The sequence below is a fragment of the Puma concolor genome, chromosome B3 (genome assembly GCF_028749965.1).
Source record: "Puma concolor isolate L17-30 chromosome B3, mPumCon1.1.hap2, whole genome shotgun sequence".
NCBI classification, from domain to species: Eukaryota; Metazoa; Chordata; class Mammalia; order Carnivora; family Felidae; genus Puma; species Puma concolor.
Genome location: NC_141672.1, coordinates 45,682,300 through 45,699,925, shown reverse-complemented (window position 1 = coordinate 45,699,925; position 17,626 = coordinate 45,682,300). Strand labels below are relative to the sequence as shown.

Sequence of the window (17,626 nt, the reverse complement as noted above, 5' to 3'; positions counted from 1 at the left end):
AGACAGAGGAGCGGATTTCGTTTTCTAGTGATTTCTGGGAGGAAATCTGGGACGCGCAGGGTGAAATCGAGTATCGTTTGGTTAAGGTTAAAAAAAAAACAACAAAAAAAAAAAACCCAACCAGTGTAGGGGCCAGGTGGTGCTTCAGTGGGAGGGCCATGCAAGACGAAACCAGCTTTGGGGTAAGGAGGGAGCGAGGGAACGAGAGCAGGGCTAATGAATGAAGGGAATTCCGCTGAGCCTCCAAACCCTGGACTCCCACCCTCCACCTAGCTGCGGGACTTTGCCTCGGGAGGAAAGCCCCGGAATCCCAAGCTAGCTGCACGCTGGGGCTTACCGGAGCCCACGGACGCGTGCGCCAGGGCAAAGGCGGCGGGCGCCTGTCCCTTTAAGGGGCCGGTCTCCGGGCACCGCCGGCCCAGACGCCGGGACGTGCCGGGGGCCGCCCCGCCCCGAAGCCGCCCGTTTCCTGCCGGGCGGCGCGACGGCACCTGAGCAACTGCGGCGGCGGCGGCGGCGCCTCTGAGCGGGCGGCCGGGGCTGTAGTGCCCGTGCCGCCGCGTCTTCCCGGTCTCCTTCCCCGGCTGCTTAGGGTAAGGATGAGCAGGCCGCTCCGGGCCGGGCGCCGGCCTTGGGGACCGGGGTAGGGAGGGCTGTGCCGGCCGCGGTGTCCCAGGGCGGGCGGGAGGGCCGCGCCGGACGGGGGGCGCGGCCCCGGGGCCCGGACACCGCCCGCCGCTGCCACAGCCCGCTGGGTAGGCCTCGGGCACCGGGTCGCCCCTGTGAAGCTCCTGCCTGGGTCGGGCCGCCTTGGTGGGAAGGCTCCGAGGGACCGCTTGGCCTCGCCCGGCCGCCCAGGGCCCGACCCCGGCTCCGCCGCGGCGCCTACAAGTGTGGCCGGGGAGTCCCCCGGGGACGTCTCCCGGTGCGAGGTTGGCCGGAGAGGGCCCTGGGGTGACCGAGGCGCCTATTTTTAGCTGGGCCTGTGGGCCCCCAGGAGGAAGGCGGATTACCGCCTCCTCGGCCGGCGGACAGAGGGAGCGCGTCTCCGGCGGCGTCTCTGGGCCGGAGCTGGGCCATGCTTACGCCATGCTGGAATTTCAGTTCTCGCTGCCCCTCCGGATACTTAGGGAACCGGTGCTGGCCCTCTTCCCAGCGCCCCCTCCCACCGCCGGGTGCGTGTCCCTGGGTCACGGTCGGGAAGGGGGGGGGGGCAGTTGGGGCTGGGAAAGATGCGTTTGGGGAGAGTTTGGAAAAATCTCCGGACCGCCCTCGAGACGGGGGAAGTTATCCCTTCCTCTCCCTGAGGGGTGTGTCTTCCTTAGTGATTCCCCCTCCCCCTTCAGTTTCCAACAATGAGAATTTTGGCGTTGGGAGCTAGGCAGAAAACCAAACCCGCAGCCTAGGAAAGTCATACGGTAATCAGACACCAGGTGTGGGATGTGCAGCCCCGCACGTTGGTTGTCGAGGAGCATGTGTGCACCAGAGAAGGGCAGCTCCCGGCGCCGGGAGCGGCATCCTAACCTTGTGCAGCTGCGGCTTGATCAGGTTAAAGAGCGGGCTGTTTACTTTTAGCCTTTCCTTCTGGGAGGAAGGAGGAATCGAAATTCGTAGTTGGGCCTGTATCAGAAAAGGATTCCTTAGAAGGTATGTGAATAGGCACTGCTGAAAGAGCTAACTGTTCCAAGTTGTGGGTTTTTTGAGATGCTTTGTGGAAAGTCTTGAAAATTTTAGACAGCCGTAGCCTGCTATAGATAAACACCTTGGGGTGAACAGAGCACTTTGAATTTTTTAGGAATTGATTTAAAAATTGAGTTTTTGCTAAATTAGGTTGCACTTGTTCTATCTCACCTAGTAGGCAAATGGCCACACTGCCTCCAGCTTGGCTAAAACGGTTGCCAACAAGACTGGGATGATCTGTGCAAGAATAACACTGAGTACTTTGGAGTTGATCTGTATTTGGGGTAGACGTGCCCTGCTGTAGGCTTTCATATTTACTGTGCTTTCTGATAAACAAGCTCTCCCTCCTCCCGTTTCATTCAAAGATCTAACAAGAAATAGCTGGGTTTATTTGTAGGTTCTAAGAAAAGTTCATCTTCCTCTGTAAAATTAGAAATATCTTTTCTAATTTTACAGCATGAGCGGTCATAACTATCTCTGTCAAGTGTGCTTAGAGAATGCAGTGTTCTATTTACCTTTATGAGACTCATAATCACATTGAAGCTTAAAATAAAAGAAAGCCAATGAAAAAATTTCTTTAAATATTAAGCTCTTTAAAATTGTAAGGGATATTGAGTATTAACCTTTTCTTGATGACTCAGGGTCAACATTCCGAAGAGTCATTAATTTATGATTTTGTTCCAATTTAGGTTTTTCTGTGTCATCCCTTAGCATCAGTAGTCTTTTCTGCTTGATGCAAGTGTTTTCTTGGGTCTCTGATCCCAAGCATCCTTCCAGTTTGTAGGCTTTAATGTGGGAAGAACATTTTAATAATTAGCTGTTAATTAAGTCAATATGGCTTTTTAATTTTTTATTTAATTTTTAAAATTTTTTAATGTTTTTTGAGAGAGAGAGAGAGAGTGTGTGAGTGGGGCAGAGAGAGAGGGAGACACAGAATCTGAAGCAAGCTCCAGGCTCTGAGCTGTCAGCACAGAGCCCGGTGCGGGACCGGAACTCACTGTGAGATCATGACCTGAGCTGAAGTCAGATGCTTAACCAATTGAGCCACCCAGGCGCCCAATCAATATGGCTTTTTTGAAGCTTCTACGACCCAAGATTGTTACTGTTATTAAAGTTAAAATAGAATTTTCCTTAAAAATATGGAAGATATAATTTTAGTTAAATATTATAATTTTTGTGTGGCAAAGTTTTTTTTTTAATTTTTTTTAATGTTTATTCTTGAGAGAGAGAGAGAGAGAGCATGAACGGGGGGAGGGGCAGAGAGAGAAACGGAGACGTGAAATCCGAAGCAGGCTCCAGGCTCTGAGCCGTCAGCACAGAGCCCAACTTGTGGCTTGAACCCATAAGCCATGAGATCATGACCTGAGCTGAAGTCAGACGCTTAACCGACTGAGCCACCCAGCTGCCCCTATAGCAAAGTTTTAATCTAAAGGATCTCATAATACTTTGTAAAAATTTCATTTGTTAGTAAATTTAGTATTTTCAGGAAGTACTTTTGGATTTTTCAGGAATCTGACCTCTAATATGTAATAAAGAAATGTAGAGAGACCATGCTTTGCAGGAGCATCAAATATTTGAGGGTAACATCTTATAAGCTGCTTGTTCTGTGTACTCTTTAAGTTTTTAGTTATTTTGAAGGTAAATCCAGACTACTTAGAGGCTAGGAGCGAGTAACTGGTTCTTTAGAAATGACATCAATCACTGTTATGCATAGAGTTGAGTTTCATTCCTTTCTCTTTCCGTTTTTGTTAACATGACTTTGGATGTTCTCATCCTAAAAATGTAGTTTATGTGCAAATCACAGGGAAAACATTGATTTAGATAGGAGTATATGCTACTTTTTCTATACACAAAATTAAAATCAAACGGGGAAAAAATCTTAAGCAATATGAACTGAGGAGTTTGATTAACTTAACCTGTGGTATCTGAGCTCTAGAAAAAGAAAAGTAATGACAATTTATAATTATTTGTATGCCGGGCTGTTGACTTGCTGTTTAAACGAGTTTTTGGTCTTTGAGAGAGATGGCAGTGCAGACCATTTAGGCTTTTTTTTTTTCCCCCTCCTCTAATGTTATAGACTTTTATGTTAAAAAGATAAAATAGGGGCGCCTGGGTGGCGCAGTCGGTTAAGCGCCCGACTTCAGCCAGGTCACGATCTCGCGGTCCGTGAGTTCGAGCCCCGCGTCAGGCTCTGGGCTGATGGCTCAGAGCCTGGAGCCTGTTTCCGATTCTGTGTCTCCCTCTCTCTCTGACCCTCCCCCGTTCATGCTCTGTCTCTCTCTGTCCCAAAAAAAATAAATAAACGTTGAAAAAAAAAATTAAAAAAAAATAAAAAAAAAAGATAAAATAGACAAAATATACTTTTAGTGCTAAGACTAATTTTAGTAGAGACTCCAATAGAAAATAGAGTATTTCTAGGAATTATTTAAGAAATGTTCCACTCCTTTTATAAAAGTTATGATTTAGTATTTTACATATTACTTTACTACAGTCTGATTAAGAACTTTTAACTTAAATCTGGTTTCAGCAAAGTGATTTGTATACAGAGTGGAACTTTAATTTGTTTATACTCCCCTCCTTCAGGGACAGTGTTTTTTGGGTTTCTTTCCTCACTAATTGCTTTGCTCTTTCTGCCTTATGATTCATCTTCTACTCTTGAAGTTGAAGTGCTCAGTCCTTGGTTCACTTTTCTTTTTATATTTCTCTGGTGATCTCATCCAATGTCATGGCTTTAAATACCTATATGCTGATGGCTTCCATATTTATATCTCCGGCCCAGGCTCTCCTTCTGCACTCCAGACAACCTATTCTGCATTTCTGCTTGTAGGTGAAGTACTCAATTCAAACTGAACTTCCATTTTTCTCTTTAAACCTGCCTCAGATACAGTCTAGTCCATCTCATTTGGTGGTAGCTCCATCCAACATTCACGCAAAAAAAAAGTTGGAGTCATTTCTGACATCTCTTTCACACTTGGCATTCTTGGTTCTATCTTATCTTGAAAATATATCTAGAATCAAGTCACTTCTTACCACCTGTATTGCTTTCGAGGCTGGTCCTGGCCATCTTATCTCTAGACTAGATTTCTGTAGTTAGCCTCCTAACTGGCCGTCCTGCTTCTTCCCTAGCTCCCTTTGGTCTTTTTCAACTCAGAAACTAGATTCTATCACTTCTCTCCTCAAAACCCTGCAATGACTTCTCATAGGCAAAGTAAAAGCCTTTACATTGGCTGTTGTCCCTCTTTGGATCACTTTTTCCCTAAAAAATCATCATGGCCAACCCTGTAGTCTTCAAATCTTTGTTCTTCAAATGTTTTTCAAAAGGTCTAATTTTATTTGAAGCTGTACTCCCCTACTTACGATCCCTGTATCTTGCTCTGTTTTCTCCATGGCACTTGCCACCTTCCAACACTATATAATTTCTTTGTTGATTGTGTTCATTGTCTCTCCTCTGTGTCCCCAACACACACTATAACCTCTGTGAAGGCATGGCTTTTTGTCTGTTTTGTTTATTGATGGATCTTAAGGGTTTCGGTCAGTTCAATAAAGATTTATTAAATATCTATTCATTATAAGTGAATTAAACCCTTATTCTGCAGTTTCTCACTGTGATGGATACCTCATTCTTGGAGACATATAGTTTTCAGTTTACTCCTTTTCTAGGAGCAGAGAGCAGCAGAAAAGTGGCAGGAGGCTTTTGAGAACCCCTTGTTGGAGGGAGTGATGTTAGAGTGTTGTGGAGATCTTTTGGACCTTCTCTGTGTGATTAGGACCATTGGTTAGATAACTTGCATGTTTTAACTTAGAACATTTTTTATTTGGATCAATCTCTTGTCTTTGAGTAGGGGGTTACTAATCTTTTTTTTCTGTAAATCATACCCTAAAAGCATTGCCTATGATTTCTAGTATTGGTTTCTTTAAAATGGAATGAAAATGTAGGCACTGGGAAACTTTCCAAGTTAAAAATCATTCTAGATTTTCCATTCATTCATCAAGGCCTTCCAAAGGATGTAACTTAGTTTTTATAGAAAGAACAGTTTTTGTTTTCATTCTCCTATTTAATGGATTTATAGAAATAAGTGAGTATATAGGAGAGTAGACTGCTAGCCAGAAACATTTAGCTTTCTGTGTAGACACCGGCCTATGTATTTTTATCAAGGGGAGAAATGTCATTTACTCCAGTGAGAGAGCTCCTTTAAGATAGTTTTCATGTTGAGTAAGTTTCATAGGGGCCATAGTATCCTAGCTGCCTACCATTATAAGAGGAAAATGTCCTTTATCCATATTTCTTTATTTTGACTGTAACATTTATTTATTTTTTAATGTTTGTTTATTTTTGAGAGTGTGTGAATGCATGCACTAGTTGGGGAGGGGCAGAGAGAGAGAGAGAGGGAAACAGAGAATATGAAGCAGGCTTTGCACTGACAGCAGAGAGCCCCATGCAGGGCTCAAACTCATGAACCCATGAGATCATGACCTGAGCTGAAATGGGATGTTTAGCAGACTGAGCCACATAGGCACTGTGACTGTTAGTAACATTTATGATTAGTTACCAGAACTTACATGATTTTCAGTAATTGTCTATCACAAGACTTGATGTTATACTACATTCTCACTGGAAAATGTGGGACAATTATTATTTTTGCACGAGTCATTTAATTTGCCAGGGAAACAGCGTGGTCTGGTGTAGTAAGCTGGAGGTCAGTATTTAGGAGACCTACAAGTCTTAGACTTTACTAACTCCAAGATTTTATGTAAGTCCTCCCTGCCCCCCCCCACCCCCCCGTAGTTGAATTATATAATGTGTGGTGTAGTGGAAAAAGCATGTGTGCTAGGGAGACTTAAGAGCTTAGGTTCGGCTCTGCTAACTAGTAGTACCACTTACTGTATGTGTGAACTTAACTGTCTTAAACTGCCTAAGTTTCATTTGCCTTGCATGTATTATCTTACTAGTTGCTACATAAGTGATGGCTAATATTAGGGTGCTTATTTGCTGTTAGTCTCTGTAAACACTTATGTACGGTGCCATATATAATCCTCTTAAACAGTTTTATGGGATACGTACTATTTGGTGGAAACTAGGGAAACAGGTTAAATAATTTGTTTAAAGAGCAAGTAAGAGGAGGAACCTGAATGTGAACTGAGGTATTCTGATCTAGAGCCCATCCTGATTCATTGAACTGTTTTGAAAGAATGCTTTCTAAAGTAATAATAATAATAATGGGGTGCCTGGCTGGCTCAGTTGGTGGAGTGTGTCCCTCTTGATCTGGGGGTTGTGAGTTCAGGCCCCATGTGGGGCATAGAGATTACTATACATGAATGAATAATAAATAGGCACTGTCTATGTGCAATTATCTGTTAGGTATTAGAAAGCTACATTAATGTTATACAGGTTTTTTTTTTCTCCCAGAGTTAGAGGATTGATTCTTAATGTTAGCGACTTAAATTTGAGGACTTGAAATTTTTCAAGTGGAGAAAATAGTAAAAGCAACTTAAAACCAAATATTATATAAAATGTTTTATGTAGAAACAGTAGGTAGACTATGCTCTTTCTAGATTCCAAGAAATTTTCTCAGGCTCATTTCTGTGAATGTGTGTTATGAGTTACTGCTGTAACTGCCCACTCTGAAGTGGGAACTTTGTCTTCTTTACCAGGGAACTATATTTTTTGTAGTAGGTGGTGCTCAATTTGATGAATGAATGAATTGCTTGTTTGAAAATGATTGGGACTCATTGAGCCTTCTGCTTCTCATTTGTGCCATCAGTCTTCTGTTAGCATGGCTAGTTGATTTACATGGAATGCCATGTAAAGTGAGACCAAAAATAAGGGTTTCAGGTTTATTCTTGGGAGCAGAATGGAAAATGATTTAATACACGAATTCCAGCAAAAATATTTTTGTGCATAGTACCAGTTAACCTTGTTGATCAGTAATGTAAGTCTTCTGAGTAAAATGTGTGCATACATAATTTAGTGATTGCATGTGTTTAGATCTAGTTATCTTTGAAATAAATTTGAACAGGCTAAGCTGTACATTGAAAGCTCCCCAGTGTTCTGAATGCTATGTTGCTGAACATTTAAGATGTTTTCTTAAATTTTTAATATCCACACACAGGTTGAATTCCTTTATGTTGGTTCTGACCTGTATTCAGTTTATTGGAAGTCATGTTTATTTGAAATGTGTTGTGTAATTCTTTCACATTTTCATAACCTGGATGTCCGAGGGTGGCTGAAAGTTATGAATTCTGTGAAGTGAATTTCTCAAGCTTGTCATATTGGTACTCTTCATATCTGGGTACAGTTTCAGGTTCTCTGGTGTATAATAATCCTTGTGGTTGATACCCTGTTGCTAATGAATGGGAGTAATTTCTTAAATCCCTTTCAGTTTGACCTAGATGTTAACCATAATTTTAAGTTTAAATTGGATCCTTTATAAAAGTGACTTAGTCATTTTGCTCTTTTGGTTGTTGGGGGTGGGAGAGTGTCCAGAAAATTGCATTTAGTTTTAACTTGAATAATGTCTTTCTGAGCTTGAAATTTTTGGAGCAGTTTTCAAGTAAAATACACATTTAAGATTAGCCTCGGAATTCTATGTAAAATATAACCCATGGATTTACCTTGTCTGATAGGGGTAGGGGAGACAAGAAATACTTTATAAATATAAAATAACTGAAATGAACCAGGCTGAATTCTTTCCTGCTTGTCTAGCATTGTTTATATGGTATAAATAGGTGAGTAATTATATTCCATATTCTTTCAGTTTTATTTAAACAAAACATCCCAGCAGCATTTAAAATAACATACCAATTAAAAAAAAATTTTTTTTTTGATTTTAGAGAGAGTGAGCACAGGGCAGGGTCAGTGGGAGAGAGAGGATTTTTTTTTAAGTTTATTTATTTTGAGAGAGCGTAAGCAGGGGAGGGGCAGAGAGAGAGAGAGTGGGACAGAGCATCTGAAGCAGGCTCTGTGCTGACAGCAGTGAGCCTGATGTGGGGCTTGAACTCACAAACTGTGAGATCATGACCAGAGCTGAAGCTAGAAAGAGATTGAGAGGTTGAGAGATTTTAATTTATATTTATCTCTATTTGTCATTTTTTTTTTATTTTGTTGAAAGTTAAAACAAGGATTGAATGATTCAGGTGTACAAAAGCATATAGAATATGTTGTACAATTTGAAGATGAAATATAAAAGAAATAGCTTTGTACCAAATATCTGTGTACCTTTCACTCAACTTAAATTTTTTTTTGTTAAAAATTAAGTACATAAAAACAAAATAAAATATATGAAAGATAAAGAGTAAGGATGCAGTGAACAGCCTTGTATCTAATACCAGTTCAAGGACATTATCCTAACTTTTTCTTTTTGTGCTACTCTTCCCTGCCCCCCAGAAGTAACCATTATGTTATATTTGCCTTTTTTGTTTTTTGTGGGGTTTTTTAAGTATTTATTTTTAAGAGAGACAGTGCGAGTGGGGAGGAGGAGAGAGGGAGACACAGAATCTGAAGCAGGCTCCAGGCTCTGAGCTGTCAGTGCAAATCCCGACATGGGGCTCGAACCCATGAACCGTGAGATGTGACCTGAGCCGAAGTTGGACACTTAACTGACTGAGCCACCCAGGCGCCCCAACTTTTTTTGCTTTTATTTTTGTTTTTTGATGGCTTTTTTTAATGTGATTTTACCACATCTGTTTCTATCCCTAAAATATTTTTTTTTTCTGTTTTGGTTTTGAACTCTATATAAAAGAGATCCTTCTGGGGCGCCTGGGTGGCGCAGTCGGTTAAGCGTCCGACTTCAGCCAGGTCACGATCTCGCGGTCCGTGAGTTCGAGCCCCGCGTCGGGCTCTGGGCTGATGGCTCAGAGCCTGGAGCCTGTTTCCGATTCTGTGTCTCCCTCTCTCTCTGCCCCTCCCCCGTTCATGCTCTGTCTCTCTCTGTCCCAAAAATAAATAAACGTTGAAAAAAAAAATTAAAAAAAAAAAATAAATAAAAGAGATCCTTCTGTATGAGTTCGTTTGCAACTTTCTTTTTACCCTCAGCTTTATGGTCCTGATATTCTTCCACCATTTTGCATATAGCTCTAATTCATTCACTTTCACTGCTGCATGGAATTTCATTATATGAATATTTTTCACTTTATTACCTATTGACGGACATTTGGGTTGTTTCCACTTTTCTTTTGCTATTATTTTTTTTTTTTTTTTTTTCAACGTTTTTTTTTTTTTTTTTATTTATTTTTTTTGGGACAGAGAGAGACAGAGCATGAACGGGGGAGGGGCAGAGAGAGAGGGAGACATAGAATCGGAAACAGGCTCCAGGCTCTGAGCCATCAACCCAGAGCCTGACGCGGGGCTCGAACTCACGGACCGCGAGATCGTGACCTGGCTGAAGTCGGACGCTTAACCGACTGCGCCACCCAGGCGCCCTCTTTTGCTATTATTAAAAACTCTGCTGTGAACATCTTGCATAGGTGTATTGGTACGCTTGCATACATAAATATCTCCAGGATAGTGTTTTTAAAAATGTTTTTGTTACTAACAGTAGGGAATACATTTTACATTATGGGATTCAGTACATTATCAGATGTGCCACATATAGAACAAGAAAGTTTGTTGAAAAAAAACCCACACCTATGTGATGGTAGGACATTTCATTAAAAATAAGATAATTAAGACCCACTAAGTTAATTTTTCTGCTCACTAATGAGTTGAGATTTGCCCTTTGAGCAAATTGTTTTGGACTTTCTGTTTAGTTAGGAGTGGAATTGCTGAGTTGTAGGGGGGGTGCATTTTCAGCTTTATTAGGCAGTGCCAAATTGTTTTCCAGGGCAGTTGTGCCAGTTTATTCCCTTCACTAACGTGTACATGTGATGGCTCCACATTCTTGCCTATACTTGATAATTGGCAAATATTAGAGTAAGCCTCATGATACCTTGTAGGTTTTGCATTTCTGCTTACTGAGAAGAAACATCTTTTCAAATGTTTGCTGGCCATTTTTGTTTCCTTTTCTCTGGAATGACTGTTCATTTTTCTGTTGGGTTGCTTTTCTTTTTGATAGGAGTTCTTAATAGGTTCTGAATATTAATTCTTTGCTGATTAGTATCACAAATGTCTTCTCCCACTTTGTGGCTTGTCTTCTTTGTTATATAGTGTCTTTGTTAATAGATAAAAATTTTAATTTTGTTGAATTTATCAGTATTTTCCTTTTATGATTTATACTTTGTGTCTTGTTTAGGAAATCCTTCCCTACCACAAGGTTATAAAGATATTCTTACATGTCCTCTTACAAAGTTTTATGTTGCCTTTCAAAATTCTTTGCCTGGAATTAATTTGTGTTTCTTCTCTTTTATGCTACTGTTTTCTGTAAAATTTTACTGCTTAGCATTTCAATTTGGTTTTTTTAAGGGCTAGAATGTGTGAATTTAGTAGATGCTTTGAAATAAGTCTTTGAATTACTAGTTTTATGCATTGTCCACACCTTGCTTTTAGAGTCATGAGAGTATTAAAATATGGATAGAGTTTAAAGTACGGATAAATTTGAAGTCTCCACTCTCTCTGGGTGACATTATAAGAGATTTGCAAACATTTCCGTGATGCCAGGGTTTGCATCTGGTTTTCTTAAGTTGTTACGGATACTTGTTGTGAAGCAGTCTGGTTAATTATTTCCTTAAATAGCAGCTCATTGTGCTTGGTATTTCACAATTTCACCACAGTGTACTGTATATGAGGACAAACATCTATATATCCAACTAGTACTAAAAGTATGTATACATATAATCTGAGGAATCTGATCTTCAATTTTGGAAAATTCTCAGCTCTTCAAATATGGCTTCTGTGATTTTCACATCTTTTTTGAAAAACCTAAGTTGGGGTCTTTGTACCTCAATTGCTCTTTCAGGTTTTTTTTCTCTTTATTTTTCTGTGCCTTATACTAGGTGAATTCAGTACTCTATAGCAGTTTACCAATTCTACTCTGTTCAGTCTGGACTTCATTTTGTCTGTTGAGTCTATTTGCCAATATGTATAGTTTTCATCTCTTGGATTTGGAGTTGCTTTTTCATATGCACCCATCTATTTCAGTTCTATTTTTGTTTTATAACCTTTTTGCTACTTTAAAAAAAGGAGTCTTTTTATCTCTGACATCTTTAACATGTTGAAATTTAAAAATCTTTATGAAGACTGTTTTATAAAACTAATACCATTTGGTGTTAATTAATGTTTTTTATTGATTTCTCCCTCATTAATTTTCTTCCTATGGTTTGGGGTTTTGGTTTGTCTGGCTTATTTTGAGTAGAGATGTAAAACAATTTTTTTTTTTCCATCTGCGCTAAATCCCTTGTTACCTCTCCTTCTACATAATTTATTTTCAACTGTTTCTTCCTGGTTCACTGTGCCTCTAGTCACAAAGTAGGTCTATTCTGGAACAGTTAAAAAAAAAAAACCACATACACACACGCACACACACAAAAAGCAAAGTGGATAGAAGTGTTTATAATATGCAGTCCTGTACTGATAAAGGAGATGATTTTGTGTGTGTGTGTGTGTGTGTGTGTGTGTGTGTGTGTGTGTGTCTTATTAAAAGTAGAAGAGAGGGGAGCCTGGATGGCTCATTTGGTTAAGCATCCACTTCTCCACTTCGTGATTTCAGCTCAGGTCATGATATCCCAATTCACGTGATCAAGCCCTGTGTTGGGCTCTGTGCTTGGGATTCTCTCTTTCTGCCCCTGCCCGGCGCTTACTCGCTTTCTCTCTCTCTCTCTCTCTCTCTCTCTCTCTCTCTCGATGAATAAATAACATTAAGAAATAGAAAATGAAGTCTAAAAAATGATGGTTACTTATGAGGGAGAGACCTACAGTGTAGAAAAGCACAAGGGTATAATTTGTGCTTTGAATTAATTTTTCTTAAGACTTGACTTTGGAGCCATTTAAATATTTTACATAATTGTTAAATGAAAATTTAAAAACCCTTAAAAATAAAAAGTAAAATGAAACCACTGAATCTTGTACTCACTTGGTGAACACCAGAGCGAACTATGCCATGTGACTTTAAAACATGGTAACTTGGCTGTATATCCCAATTGAAATATACCCTGGGAAGAGAGTGGAGGAAGGATGGCAAAAAAGGCAAATCTCAAACTACTATAATCATAATTTTGGTGGTAATGTATATATACGTTGTTATTCCTGTACTATGTAATGTGTGCATTGTGGGCTAAATGAAATGAGTGATTACGCTGGTGTTGTTGAAAACAGATTTTTAGCATTGCTGAAAACAGATGTAGTGTTAAGGTCAGTGAAATGACATAAAAACTCCATAGTACTAATTTTAGTGAAACGTTCTATATGCCCTCATGCAATAATTTAGCTTAAAATATATACATTTTCTGGTCCTTTTTGACTAAGAAGACCTAGAAATAATGACTGCCTTAGTAGCAAAAAGCACTCCTGGTGCCTATATTGTGGTCTTTAAATACCTTTCACAATAAAAGTAAATTAGTGCTCAAAATGGGCATTTTCTCAGTCTAAGCAGGAAATGTATGAGACAAAATTGAATGATTAGTTTCTGTTACAGTATGATACAGGGTTAGATACTTAAAACACACACATTTATTATACCATGGATTCTGTGGGTCAGGAGTTTAACTGGGTCTACAGTGTTTCACAAAGTTGCTGTTAGGGTGTTGACCAGGGCTGGGGTCTCATGTGAGGCTTAGCTGGGGAAAAATATGCTTCCAAGTTCGTGTAATTGTTGGTAGCATTCAGTACTTTATAGGCTGCCTAAGCGAAAGCCTCAGTTTCTTGCTGGTTATTGTCCAGGAGGCTGTTTTTAGCTCCTTGCTCCATGGCTTTCTCCATAGGCAGCTTACCAACATGGCAGCTTGCTTCTTCAAAGCCATTAAGGGAGACGAAGCATGTCCTAAGTAACATGGGTTACAGTCTTAAGTATCATAATCATGTATATGTAATCAATTACATCCTGTCACCTTTGCCATACTTTATTGATATGAAGCAAGTCACAGATCTCACTCACCCTTACCAAGAGATTGCACAAGGGTGAGAACACCCAAGTGGCAGAGACCATGAGGACCACTTTAGAGTCTGTTTGCCACAGACTAGAACATACCTGAAGCAATAGAGGCAAAAAGTATGAGGATAGTGTTAAAACAACTTAGGAGCCGTCCTGAATAGGATCCCATTGGCCAAAAGGGAATTTGAACATCAATAAAGGTAATAACTAATGAATTGAAACCAATCAAATGTGTTTAACCTGTGAATCCATACTACAACATTTCTTTAAAAAAACCTTTAATTAATTGCTGTTGGACCAGCTTATTATTTTGACAATTGGTAAATAGAAGCATTTATCCTACTCATATGAATTGTTTCTCAGGTCAGGGAAGAAATTTGTATAGATGTATTCTACCTAATCAAGAAAGAATGATAGACTTAGAATACCACCAATTTGCATCTCCCTAATGAATAATGTCTAGGCAAGGATAACCAGTAGCTGCTAATATCACTACAAAAGGGGAGACATCTGGACATTAGATACATACTTTTGGAAATATGCCACGTTGTCTGTGCTGTAGTCTTACACTCAAGTCATAATCCTGAATCCGATGTAGCCTCTAAATTTACCAATTTATTGGAAATAAAAAGGACTAAAGACTTGTTAAATACTATGAAGATGCTAACAACCTATTTATACTAGGAATCTGTACACCAGCTACATGGTTTTTCCAACCCCAAATTCTAAGAATTATAAGAAACTGAATAATAAAAAGAGAAACAAGGATGATGAAAGGAGACAAGAAATATATTAATCACAGTTTGAGCCCCATGTTGGGATCTGGGTTGACAGATCAGAGCCTGGAGCCTAGTTCTGATTCTGTTTCCCTCTCTCTTTGCCCCTCCCCGACTTGTGCGTGCGTGTGTGTGCGCGTGCGCGCATGCTCTCAAAAACAAATGAACATTAAAAAAAATACATCAATCACAGAATAACTGAAAAGATATTTACAGTTATGGGGAGATGTGAATGTTTTATCTGTCATTTTAAGTGTTTGGAATAAAACCATCCTTATGAGAGTCTTCATCTTCATTTTTACCTATTCCTATTTTTTAAATTTATTTGAGAGAGAGAGACAGAGAATGTGCGTGTGTGCACACAGGAGAGGGGCAGAGAGAGAGGGAGAGAAAGAATCTCAAGTACACTCCACTGTGTCATCACAGAGCCCTAGGAAGGGCTTGGACCCCTGAACTATGAGATCATGACCTGAGCCTAAACCAGGAGTCAGGCTCTTAACTGCCTAACCAACTGAGCCATCCAGGTGCCCCTCCTAATTTGTTTTTTGAAGCTCAGCTCACAGTATCCTGACTGCTCTAGTTCTGTGATCTGTTCTCTTCCTTTGCTCAACTCTGCCTTCTTTTAATCTTGTTGGGTTATTATTCAACTCTTTAGAATAAATTTGATTTTAGTATCACACTAATTTGTTATGATTACAATTAAAACCTTTAAGCCTTGAAGTGTGATTCTTATTCCTACTAGTTGATCTCACTCATCCTGTGTTTCTTTAGTCTATTTTGGTGTATAGGTATCCCTTGCTAGTCTAGCTGAGGCTGAATAATTTTTTCTTTTTGAGATAGAACTGGTGTCCCTTGCCCTCTAAACTCTTATTGAACTCAGAATCAAATGTATTTATCCTTGCTTTAATATCTTGAATTCATTCTTGAAAACCCTGCTGCTAAGCGAAAAGCTATTACATGAAAACATATTCCATTAATTTTAATGGTAAGTTATGTTGTGTTCCATCTCAACTGACCAATTTCACATGTAAGAAAATATTAATCTAGCAATGAAGATGAGTTAATGTAAATAGAAACAATTTGAAAACAAATACACTTTGAATGTAAAATGTAATAGGTAAAATGAAGGCATATCATACCAAAGGAGGGAAGAGAAAACTTGGTGGTGGTTGGTGGGGTGTTACTCTTTGGAAAGTTTATTCTTTTTGTACTGTTTTCTGCACTAATTTCAGCATTTTTGGAGCTCAGGGTTATCTTGCATTTTATCTGCACTTGAGTGGTGCTTGGATGGCTCAGTTGGTTAAGTGTCTGACTTTGGCTCAGGTCATGATCTCACAGTTCGTGAGTTCAAGCCCCGCGTGGGTCTCTGTGATGACAGCTCAGAGCCAGGGGCCTGCTTGGATTCTGTACTCCCTCTCTCTCTGCCCCTCCCCTGCTCGCACTCTCTCAAAAAATGAATAAACATTTAAAAACAATTTTATTTGCACTTGAAAGTCAAATTATGGCTCAGATAAGCACCTTCAGAGGAATAAAGGCCAAACACAAGTCCTTTAAACAGTGCGGAAATAGAAGCCAGGCAGAAACGATGGAAGAGTTGTAGAAGATGCTAGCTCTGCGGTCCTCTTGACTGGCATATGTGTACAAAGCAAAATGTGCTGGGTTCATCCAGTTGTGTGTAGTACATCGATATGTATGATATAATTGGAAACCATTATGTTAAATAAATTGTCGAGCATGTCTTTAGCTGAAACTATAATGTTGAAATTTTATTGTAGAATATTTAGTGTGCATTTAGGTGAACAGTCCCTAATAAAAAAAAAAAAGTCATTGTTAGAAAAGTAGTACTTTTCAAGAGCCATTTTCATGAAAACCAGTTAATTGAATTATTTATTTATTTATTTTAATAGAATTTATTTATTTTGAGAGAGAATGCATAAGCAGGGGAGGGACAGAGAGAGGGAGAGAGAGAGAATCCAAAGCAGTCTCGGTGTTGTCATCGAGGAGCCCAGTGCAGGGCTTGATCTCATGAAGTGTGAGTCATGACCTGAGATGAAATCAAGAGTCGGACACGTAACCTACTAAGTTACCCAGGTACCCCTGAACAATTTATTATGTGAGGTAAATCTGTAGACTGAAATAACATGGTATCCCTCCTTATCTAAGCTAGCTACTGCTACTGGAATTTCTGCTCTTCCAGCTGGGGAACTGAAGGAGTTTGGTGGCAAAGGATAAAATAAAAATCTTACTTTATGAAACATTATTTAGTTGGTTTATCCTTTGTTTTCATTCCTCGTTTGAGATATTCTTATGTTCAACACATCATCATAAACTGACTTATTCAAGAAATTTATTAAAATGTAAGTAAGTTCAGGCAGAGAACAGAGAGTCCTTTGATAGGTGATTAGGGCACTTTCCAAAACATTAATTGGCATCTTTGGGATATGATCATTTAACCTTTTAACTATTCCCTGATTGGTACTACCATTCAGTCATGTTCATTATTTACCTATCTTGTCTTCAAGGGTAGCTTGTCTACTTTATCAACTGTTCTGCCAGAATCAGTCATTCTATAATGTGTATTGGGTTTTCCTGATTTAGTAAGCCTTTTGTATTTAAAACAAAAAGAGAGAAAGGGATATTGGAATGACTTGTTTATACTGAATGACTTTTGATGCACCTAAATTTTTTAGTTAGTGACTTTGGATTTATCCATAATGAATTCACCAATTTTAGTTTGACTACTCCTCTTTTCAGTACATGGCAGCTTTTACCTTTTTTTTTTTTTTTAATTCTTCAGGCATCTTCTAATAAAAAAGTCTTTTATAGATCTTGAAATGTAGAATTGTGGCAGCTGTGTACTGTCTTTTGAAGGCAGTATCTATCTTCACATGGCTCTTAAGGTTGTCTTGTAAACATGGTTTCTAAGCCCAGTCTGCAGAACAGAATCGCTTTAGGATAGGAGCCTCTTCTTATGGCTATATTTTATTTTATTTATTTTTTTCCAGCATTATGAAAGTGTAATTGAGATAACATTATGTAAAGTACAGTGTAATGATTCGATATATGTATACTTTGCAAATAATAAGGTTAGTAAACATATCCATCACCTCATACAGTTATTTTTTACGTTTTGTTGTTTTTTGCAGTGAG

The 17,626-nt window shown here is 39.5% G+C and overlaps 1 protein-coding gene across 9 annotated transcripts in view; it reads left to right on the top strand.

Annotated features, from left to right (window-relative positions):
* The first annotated feature begins 457 nt into the window (after window positions 1-457).
* The window catches only part of KTN1 (kinectin 1), a 109,556-nt gene continuing 92,387 nt past the window's right edge, over window positions 458-17,626 (top strand). For all 9 annotated transcript variants that reach the window (XM_086709681.1, XM_086709689.1, XM_086709687.1 and 6 more), the window contains exon 1: window positions 458-593. The gene's annotated coding sequence lies outside the window, so the exon portion shown is untranslated. The remainder of the gene's footprint in view (window positions 594-17,626) is intronic.